The sequence below is a fragment of the Gossypium arboreum genome, chromosome 11 (genome assembly GCF_025698485.1).
Source record: "Gossypium arboreum isolate Shixiya-1 chromosome 11, ASM2569848v2, whole genome shotgun sequence".
NCBI lineage: Eukaryota > Viridiplantae > Streptophyta > Magnoliopsida > Malvales > Malvaceae > Gossypium > Gossypium arboreum.
This window is the reverse complement of record NC_069080.1, coordinates 32560602-32572159: the sequence shown is the minus strand read 5'-3', so window position 1 is coordinate 32572159 and position 11558 is coordinate 32560602.

The following is an 11558-nucleotide window of genomic DNA, read 5'->3' as shown; positions in this document are numbered from 1 at the left end:
TTTTCGACATCTCGGGCCTCAATAGCGCTTTTTCTTCTTTCTTTGTTCAATTCTTCGCTTTAAGAGCTCGATCAACCAATACTACAAATTCTTTCAACTCCAAAATTCCTACAAGCACTTTAATGTCCTCATTCAGCCCATCTTCAAATCTTCTACACATAATGGCCTCGGTGGACACACATTCTCAGGCATACTTGCTGAGTCTTACAAATTCGCGTTCATACTCGCTATGAGACATTTTCCCTGCTTCAATTCAAGGAACTCCTTCCGTTTTTGATCAATAAATCGCGACTTATGTATTTCTTTCTAAATTCTTCTGGAAGAAATCCCAAGTAACTTTTCTTTTGGCACCACTGCAACCAAAGTCTTCCACCAGTGGTAAGTCAATCTCTCAAAAGTGATACAAAGACACTTTAAGCATTCCTCGGGTGTACATGAGAGCTCATCAAATACACGGGTAGAATTTTCAAGCCGAATTCCGCTTTCTCGGGATCATCATCGACCTTTGCTCTAAACTCTTGACCCCTTGTTTTCGAATCTTGTCAACCGGAGGCTTGTTCATTCTTACCAAATCTATACCTTGAGCAGCTCACAGAATCGCCCGAGGTATAGGAGGGGGAGGAGGTTGAGCATTTGGATTTGCTCGAATAAATTCAAGATACCAATTGTTCATCATTTGGAGAAAGGCATCCCAAGCCTCATCTCCTTGTCTCAATGTCTCAGGTCTACTTTCCACAGTAGCGGTCCCTTGTGAGGAGCAAGCGCATTACTAGCAAAGATCATCACCGCAGCCCTTCAGGATCCATTACTATATTAAAACAAGACACGCTTTAGAATAATCGAGTCACCACACTATCACAATATTTTTATGGCATGTATAGCTAGACCTTTACACACACTTTATTAGTCCGAGAACCGACTAAACCATAGCTCGATACCACTAAATGTAACACCCTTACCCGCTACATCGTCGCGAACAGATATAAGGTATTACCGTAACATAACACATACCATTAAACATAATCGAGATGTAAATATGTCATCCAATTTGATAGTGCATCGATAACATATGTCTTGAACAATATTAGCCCACTTTAATGGCTTGTACAAAGTATCCGGTCGAGTCTTTGAAACTAATATTTTAACCTAGACAAATATGACACGTAACAAAATAATTAAGCCTACTATACATGCCATAATTCAAAACGCTTAGTTCAAATACCCTAAAGTATGATAGTGCGGATAGATCTTCACGATCCTTAACTCCCGAGCAAGCGAAGAACACTATAAGACAAAGAGAGAAACAAAGTAAGCTTATAGCTTAGTAAGTAAGTATGTAAATACTAATTAAAGAATCTAACATGTTTACACAACAATTCAAGTTTATCTACTTTAACTTCACTATTCATTCCACTTTGATTTAGCTGTCTCTACTGCATCATATTCACTAAATAAATCATAACTCGGGTTACAAAACTCGAAATTCAAATCCGTAAAATTTCCTGAATCTAGACTCATAAAGCTTTTTTCTAATTTTTTCTATAATTTTTGGTTCAGCCGATTAGTACAGTTTATTAGTTAAAGTTTCCCTGTTACACAGCTCGACTGATCTGACCTATGTTCACTACGAATTGAATATCTCTCAGTACACAATTCAAACAACCCTGAGGTCTGTTTCATTTAAAACTAGTCTCAATAAGGAATTTAGGGATGTAAACTATATTTCTTAATTTTCCTTGTACAATTTTTAATGATTTTTCAAAGTTGGAACAGGGATCACGTATTCATCCTGAGCAAGTCACATACAATTGTAAATATCTCAAAATATAGAATTCCTTTGCTTGCTCTGTTTCTTTTATATGAAAGTAGACTCATTAAACTTTAATTTCACATCTCATTCAACCTCTAATTATATTCCTCCTATTTTGGTGATTTTTCAAAATCACGTCACTGCTACCATCTAAAAACAGTTTTAATGCTAATTTCACTCTTTCACACATTCTTTATGCTAACCTCATTTTATCTTATATATGTATATACCACAAATCATTTTCACCACATTTCATTCACCATAAGTGTAGGTCCAAACCACAATATCACCACAAAACCATCCTGTTGAACAATTCGGATCAATCCTCGATATTTAATGGTTTCAAAGACACAGCTCCACCATCATACTTCGCTTAGTTCGGCTCTCTTGTACACATGGTGAACACTTAGTACCACTCATGCGACCCAACCGATTTGTCTCAGTAGCTCTCTTGTCTACATGGTGTCCTTCACTTGGAATCACGCATGCGACCTAGCTACATTTATCTTTCACGTAGCTCTCTTGTCTACATGGTGTCCTTCACTTGGAATCACGCATGCGACCTAGCTACATTTATCTTTCACGTAGCTCTCTTGTCTACATGGGATACATCTCGTATCACACATGTGACCTAGCTACTACAGGGTGTCTCGTAGCTTTCTTGTACACATGATGTGCACTCAGCATCATACATGTGACCTAGCTACGCTCCTCTATTTCATTCGATCTCTCAAATGTTCAACCGGATCTCTCTCTATATTTATTTCCATTCTTCCAATAGTCGATTTATATTTTAACATCAGCTAGTATATTTATATAATAGGCTGAAATATAAGAATGTACATGAAATTATTGTAATATTTACATACAAACTTACCTTGGTGCAAAATGTGGAAATTTTGCAATTTAGTCCAAAACTTTTTCCTTCCCTGCTCGAGATCAATTCGCGTCTTTCTTGATCTATAATAACACATTTAGATCATTTAATACTCATACTATTTATTTCAATCCAAAAATCACATCATGGAAAAATTACATTTTTGCCCCTAACTTTTCAAAATTACAATTTTGCCCCTAGGCTCGGAATTTAATTTCAGCCCTTATTCTTATATTTTATGATATGCTGAACATTTTCTCTTCTACAACAACATCAAATTCTCACTCTATCATATAGTTATGAACAATAGGTATTTTTACCGATTATCTTGCTTTTACTCGTTTTCACTTAAAACCGAGTAGCACAAGTTATTTAACATAATTTAAAACCTCATATTCTATCATAAAACATCAAAATACACAAATTTCACCTATGGGTATTTTTCCAAATGTGAACCCTAGGTTAAATTATTACTAGCATAAGCTTAATCGAGCTTCCGGATTCCAAAACGTAAAGAACATTAAAACGGGCTTGGAATCACTTACTATGGAGCTTGAAAGTTGAAGAAACCCTAGCTATGGAGAGAGGGAGAATTCGCAGCAACTAAGGAGGATGATGACCAATTTTGTGTTATTTTTCCCATTTTATTTCATTTAATATCCAAATGACCAAAATGCCCTCCTTACTAAACTTTCAAAATTCCTTCCATGTCCTAATTTTGTCCATGAACTTAAAATTGGTCAAATTGCTATTTAAGACCTCCTAATTAATATTCCAAAACAATTTCATACTAAAACTTACGGGATGCAAATTTTGCAACTTATTCGATTTAGTCCCTACTTTCAATTTAAGCACTTTAGGCATAGAATTTCATCACGAAATTTTCACACAATCATGCAATCATATCATAAACCCCAAAATAATTATAAAACAATTATTTCTATCTCGGATTTGTGGTCACGAAACCACTATTCCGATTAGGCCCTAATTCGGGTTGTCACAATTCTCCCCCCCTTTTGAGATTTTCGTCCCCGAAAATCTTACCGGTAAAGAGGTTTGGGTACTGTTTCCTCATAGCTTCCTCAGTTCCCATGTAGCCTCTTCTATCCCATGTCCGTGCCACAATACTTTCACTAAAGCTATACTTTTATTTCTTAACTGTTTAACCTCTCGAGCCAAAATCTTTATTGGTTCCTCCTCATAGGTCATATCCGATCGAATCTCAATTTCTGTTGGAGAAATCACATGTGAAGGATCAGAACGATAACGTCATAACATTGATACATGAAACACGTTATGAATTCTTTCTAACTCTCTGCCGTAAGGCCAACCGATATGCCACTGGTCCAATTCTCTCAAGAATCTCAGACGCCCAATAAAACGCGGACTCAACTTGCCTTCCGACTAAATCTCGAATCTTTTTCCATGGTGACACCTTCAAGAACACTTTATCACCCACCGAAATTCAATCTCTTTTCTTTTTAAATCGATATGACTTTTGTCGATCTGAAGCGACTTTTAAGCAATCCCGAATTACTTTTATTTTCTCTTGGTTTCTTTAACTAGATCAACTCCATGAATCTGCTTCTCACTAAGCTCACCCAATATAAAGGAGTCCGACACTTACGACCATACAAGGCCTCAGACGGTGCCATTTGTATACTTGATTGATAAGCTGTTATTGTAGGCAAACTCAATCAAAGATAGATATTTCTCCCAACTACCTCCAAATTCTAAAACACAAGATCTAAGCATATCTTCGAGTACGGGATTACTCTTTCTGCTTGACCATCTGCTTGTGGATGAAATGCGGTACTAAAGTTCAATTTTGTACCCAAAGCTTCTTGTAACTTTTTCCAAAATCTCGAGGTAAATCTTGGATCTCTATCGATATTATAGACATAGGTACTCCGTGCAACTTCACAATTTCAGCAACATATAATTCGCTAATTTATCAAGTGAGTAATCAGTGCGTCTCGGTATAAAGTGGGCTGACTTTGTTAATCTATCAACCACTACCCAAACAAGATCCTTCTTTTAGGAGTTAAAGGCAAACCGGTTACAAAATCCATGGTAATCTTGTCCCATTTCCACTCGTGCACCATTATTGGTTGAAGTAATCCACAAGGCACTTGATGTTCACTTTTACTTGTTGATGATCAAACACTTGGTTACAAATTCGAAATGTCCTTTTCATACCGCCACCAATACTGACTTCTTTAAATCATTATACATTTTTGTGCTACCAGATGAACTGATAAACAGCCATTGTGCGCCTCATGTAATATTTTCGAATCAATTTATCGTTTTTCAAGACACATATCCTGTCTCGAAACATCAAACAATCATCCGGTCCAACTCGAAAATCGAGTCGAACTCGATTCGCATTGAGTTCTCTTGATCCGCAACTCACTATCATTCTTTTGAGCATCACAAATTAATCGAGAAATAACGGTTTAGCTCTCATTTCGCTAAGATTGACCCATCATCGACAATGCTAACCCCGTGTTCATGGCTCTCAAAGTAAAAAGAAATTTTCGCTCAAGGCGTCAAGAACTACATTTGCTTTTCCCGGATGATAATCAATCACTAGATCATAATCCTTTAATAATTCAAGCCATCTTCGCCGTCATGATTCAGATCCTTTTGATTCATCAAGTACTTCAAACTTTTGTGATCGGTAAAATTCGCATTTTCACCGTACAAATAATGTCGCCAAATCTTCAAGGCAAAAACAACAATGCCGGTTCCAAATCATGTGTAGGATAGTTCTTCTCATGCGGTTTTAACTGTCTCAAGCATAAGCTACCACTTTACCCTCTTGCATCAACACACATCCAAGGCCCGTCAATGATGCATCACTATAAATTACTGAACTCCTTTCCCGACTCGGTCAGACTAAAATTGGTGCTTCATCAATCGTGCTTTCAATTTTTCAAAACTTTGTTGACATTTATCAGTCCATTCAAACTTAACATTCTTTTGCAACAACTTAGTCATAGGAGAGGCAATCATCGAAAATCCTTCAACAAAACGTCTATAATACCGGCTAAGCCTAAAAGCTTCTAACCTCGGATACATTCTTGGCGGTTTCCAATCAACGATCGCAGAAATCTTGCTTGGATCCACCGAATACCATCACCGAGACTATATGCCCCAAAAATCCGACTTCACGAAGCCGAACTCACTTTTACTAAACTTGGCAAACAGTTTCTTTTCTCTCAAGATTTGCAATATAGTTCTCAAGTGTTCGCATGTTCGGACTCATCTCGAGAATAAATTAAAATGTCATCTATAAACACTACTACAAACTTATCCAAATATGGCCTAAGATCCGATTCATTAAGTCCATAAATATAGTGGAGCATTTGTTGTCGAAAGGCATCACAAGAAACTCATAATGTCCATACCTTGTCCTAAAGGCGGTTTTCGCACATCGACTCCTTAACTCTCAATTGGTAGTAACCAGTCCTCAAATCAATCTTTGAAAACACTGTGGCCCCTTTAACGATCGAATAAATCATCAATCCTCAACAACGGGTACTTGTTCTTTATAGTCACCTTATTGTCGACGGTAATCAATGCAAAGTCTCATTGAACCATCCTTCTTCTTCTGAATAATACAGAGCACCCAGGGAGAGAAACTCGGTCTCACAAATCCTTTGTCTGTTAACTCCTGCAATCGAGCCTTCAATTCTTTTAATTCAATGAGCCATTCTATATGGAGCAATCGAGATCGGTGCAAAGGTCTGCAACAAATCAATGGCAAAATCTATCTCTCTGTTCGGAGGCAACCTGGGCAATTCCTCAGAAATACATCCGAAACTCACGGACTATCGAGATCGATTCAAATTTCATTGAGGCAACTCAATATTCATTACATAAGCGGATAAGCTTCACACCCTTTTCTCATGTATTTCATGCAGACATGTGCGAAATCACCATAGGCAATTTATTTGATTCATCTGTTTCAACCCACGAATTTCTCCATTTTCACATTTCAACTCTAGTGTCTTTTGTTTACAATCTACCTTAGCATCATACAATGTTAACCACCCATTCCCAAGATAACGTCAAACTCACCAAATGGTAACAAGATCAAGTTGGCGGAAAAAAGTGACCTTGAATCATTAATGGGCAATTCTTGCAAACCTTGTCAACTAGCACATATTGGCCTAAGGGTTCGACACTTTAATCGTAAACTCAAGAATTCAACAGCAACTTTTTATTGGATACTAAATTCATGCAAATATAGGAATGAGTGGACCCGGATCAATCAATGCAATAACAATAGTATCATAGAGAAAATGTACCAAGAATAACATCGGAGATGATGCATCTTCTCGCACGATAGCATAAGCTCTAGCAGTGCTCTAGCTTCGATCTTGCCGTTAAATCTTTCATCACGCTTTTACTACTAGTCCCACCTCCAAGATTTCTCGGTGGTCTACCTCTACTAGCGGTGGTATTCTCGCCTAGCTCAAATCTTTCTTCTTTAACTTTCTCCGGACAATCTCTAATAAAATGCTCGCAAGAACCGTACCTGAAACAAGCTCGCTCGGTCCCCCAACACTCACCATAATGTTGCCTGCCACATTGCTGACACTCGGGCTTTCTAGGTCGCACATTACCCACACTTGCCACCGAAGTAGCTTGAGCTTTAGACCCCGAATATGCTCTACCACGATCTCTGTGAATCCCCAATTGAAACTGTCATTCGAGGGTTTGTCTCTTTGGACCTCTTTGGTTGAGATTGAAATGGCTTGCTTATCCGTCTTTTTCGACATCTCGGGCCTCAATAGCGCTTTTCTTCTTTCTTTGTTCAATTCTTGACTTTAAGAGCTCGATCAACCAATACTACAAATTCTTTCAACTCCAAAATTCCTACAAGCACTTTAATGTCCTCATTCAGCCCATCTTCAAATCTTCTACACATAATGGCCTCGGTGGACACACATTCTCAGGCATACTTGCTTTAGTCTTACAAATTCGCGTTCATACTCGCTACAGACATTTTCCCTGCTTCAATTCAAGGAACTCCTTCCGCTTTTGATCAATAAATCGCGACTTATGTATTTCTTTCTAAATTCTTCCCGAAGAAATCCCAAGTAACTTTTTCTTTTGGCACCACTGCAACCAAAGTCTTCCACCGGTGGTAAGTCAATCTCTCAAAAGTGATACAAAGACACTTTAAGCATTCCTCGGGTGTACATGAGAGCTCATCAAATACACGGTAGAATTTTCAAGCCGAATTCCGCTTTCTCGGGATCATCATCGACCTTTGCTCTAAACTCTTCGACCCCTTGTTTTCGAATCTTGTCAACCGGAGGCTTGTTCATTCTTACCAAATCTATACCTTGAGCACTTCACAGAATCGTCCCGAGGTATAGGAGGGGCGGAGGAGGTTGAGCATTTGGATTTGCTCGAATAAATTCAAGATACCAATTGTTCATCATTTGGAGAAAGGCATCCCAAGCCTCATCTCCTTGTCTCAATGTCTCAGTCTACTTTCCACAGTAGCGGTCCCTTGTGCGGGGAGCGGCGATTATTAGCAAAGATCATCACCGCAGCCTTCCTTCAGATCCATTACTATATTAAAACAAGACACGCTTTAGAATAATCAGAGTCACCACACTATCACAATATTTTTATGGCATGTATAGCTAGACCTTTACACACACTTTATTAGTCCGAGAACCGACTAAACCATAGCTCGATACCACTAAATGTAACACCCTTACCCGTTACTGTCATAGGAACAGATATAAGGTATTACCGTAACATAACACATACCATTAAACATAATCGAGATGTAAATATGTCATCCAATTTGATAGTGCATCGATAACATATGTCTTGAACAATATTAGCCCACTTTAATGGCTTGTACAAAGTATCCGGTCGAGTACTGAAACTAATATTTTAACCTAGACAAATATGACACGTAACAAAATAATTAAGCCTACTATACATGCCATAATTCAAAACGTTTAGTTCAAATACCTAAAGTATGATAGTGCGGATAGATCTTCACGATCCTTAACTCCCGAGCAAGCGAAGAACACTATAAGACAAAAGAGAGAAACAAAGTAAGCTTATAGCTTAGTAAGTAAGTATGTAAATACTAATTAAAGAATCTAACATGTTTACACAACAATTCAAGTTTATCTACTTTAACTTCACTATTCATTCCACTTTGATTTAGCTGTCTCTACTGCATCATATTCACTAAATAAATCATAACTCGGGTTACAAAACTCGAAATTCAAATCCGTAAAATTTCCTGAATCTAGACTCATAAAGCTTTTTTCTAATTTTTTCTATAATTTTGGTTCAGCCGATTAGTACAGTTTATTAGTTAAAGTTTCCCCTGTTACACAGCTCGACTGATCTGACCTATGTTCACTACGAATTGAATATCTCTCAGTACACAATTCAAACAACCCTGAGGTCTGTTTCATTTAAAACTAGTCTCAATAAGGAATTTAGGGATGTAAACTATATTTCTTAATTTTCCTTGTACAATTTTTAATGATTTTTCAAAGTTGGAACAGGGATCACGTATTCATCCTGAGCAAGTCACATACAATTGTAAATATCTCAAAATATAGAATTCCTTTGCTTGCTCTGTTTCTTTTATATGAAAGTAGACTCATTAAACTTTAATTTCACATCTCATTCAACCTCTAATTATATTCCTCCTATTTTTGGTGATTTTTCAAAATCACGTCACTGCTACCATCTAAAAACAGTTTTAATGCTAATTTCACTCTTTCACACATTCTTTATGCTAACCTCATTTTATCTTATATATGTATATACCACAAATCATTTTCACCACATTTCATTCACCATAAGTGTAGGTCCAAACCACAATATCACCACAAAACCATCCTGTTGAACAATTCGGATCAATCCTCGATATTTAATGGTTTCAAAGACACGCTCCACCATCATACTTCGCTTAGTTCGGCTCTCTTGTACACATGGTGAACACTTAGTACCACTCATGCGACCCAACCGATTTGTCTCGTAGCTCTCTTGTCTACATGGTGTCCTTCACTTGGAATCACGCATGCGACCTAGCTACATTTATCTTTCACGTAGCTCTCTTGTCTACATGGTGTCCTTCACTTGGAATCACGCATGCGACCTAGCTACATTTATCTTTCACGTAGCTCTCTTGTCTACATGGGATACATCTCGTATCACACATGTGACCTAGCTACTACAGGGTGTCTCGTAGCTTTCTTGTACACATGATGTGCACTCAGATCATACATGTGACCTAGCTACGCCCTCTATTTCATTCGATCTCTCAATGTTCAACCGGATCTCTCTCTATATTTATTTCCATTCTTCCAATAGTCGATTTATATTTTAACATCAGCTAGTATATTTATATAATAGGCTGAAATATAAGAATGTACATGAAATTATTGTAATATTTACATACAAACTTACCTTGGTGCAAAATGTGGAAATTTTGCAATTTAGTCCAAAACTTTTTCCTTCCCCCTGCTCGAGATCAATTCGCGTCTTTCTTGATCTATAATAACACATTTAGATCATTTAATACTCATACTATTTATTTCAATCCAAAAATCACATCATGGAAAAATTACATTTTTGCCCCCTAACTTTTTCAAAATTACAATTTTGCCCCTAGGCTCGGGAATTTAATTTCAGCCCTTATTCTTATATTTTATGATATGCTGAACATTTTCTCTTCTACAACAACATCAAATTCTCACTCTATCATATAGTTATGAACAATAGGTATTTTTACTGATTATCTTGCTTTTACTCGCTTTCACTTAAAACCGAGTAGCACAAGTTATTTAACATAATTTAAAACCTCATATTCTATCATAAAACATCAAAATACACAAATTTCACCTATGGGTATTTTTCCAAATGTGAACCCTAGGTTAAATTATTACTAGCATAAGCTTAATCGAGCTTCCGGATTCCAAAACGTAAAGAACATTAAAAGCGGGCTTGGAATCACTTACTATGGAGCTTGAAAGTTGAAGAAACCCTAGCTATGGAGAGAGGAGAATTCGCAGCAACTAAGGAGGATGATGACCAATTTTGTGTTATTTTTCCCATTTTATTTCATTTAATATCCAAATGACCAAAATGCCCTCCTTACTAAACTTTCAAAATTCCTTCCATGTCCTAATTTTGTCCATGAACTTAAAATTGGTCAAATTGCTATTTAAGACCTCCTAATTAATATTCCAAAACAATTTCATACTAAAACTTCGGGATGCAAATTTTGCAACTTATTCGATTTAGTCCCTACTTTCAATTTAAGCACTTTAGGCATAGAATTTCATCACGAAATTTTCACACAATCATGCAATCATATCATAAACCCCAAAATAATTATAAAACAATTATTTCTATCTCGGATTTGTGGTCACGAAACCACTATTCCGATTAGGCCCTAATTCGGGTTGTCACATTAAAAGTATCACAGAGTTGGAGAAATCATTTTCAATGTTGATTAGGGTCATCTGTCATAGCGCCCCTAAACTGCAAATTGTTTTGGATCATTTGAATCATCGTCAGTTTAATCTCAAAATTATTAGCTATAATTTTTGGCCTTTTTATACTCTCTTGAACCATGTCCAAACTTGGTAAGGCATAATCTCTTAGGCTTCTTTCGTTCTAAGCAATATGAATGTTTGCGGGTAGCTGTGATGTTGGTAAGTTTCCTAGGGCGTTATAGTCAGTGTCGCCAAATAGTGGATTTTCACAGGGTACGTTACTTGCAATTGATGGTGGTGGCTCTTGCATCTACTACTACTGCTGTTGTTGTCAGGGATTTCTTTGAATTATTCTTTTTGGACCGATGGCTACTAC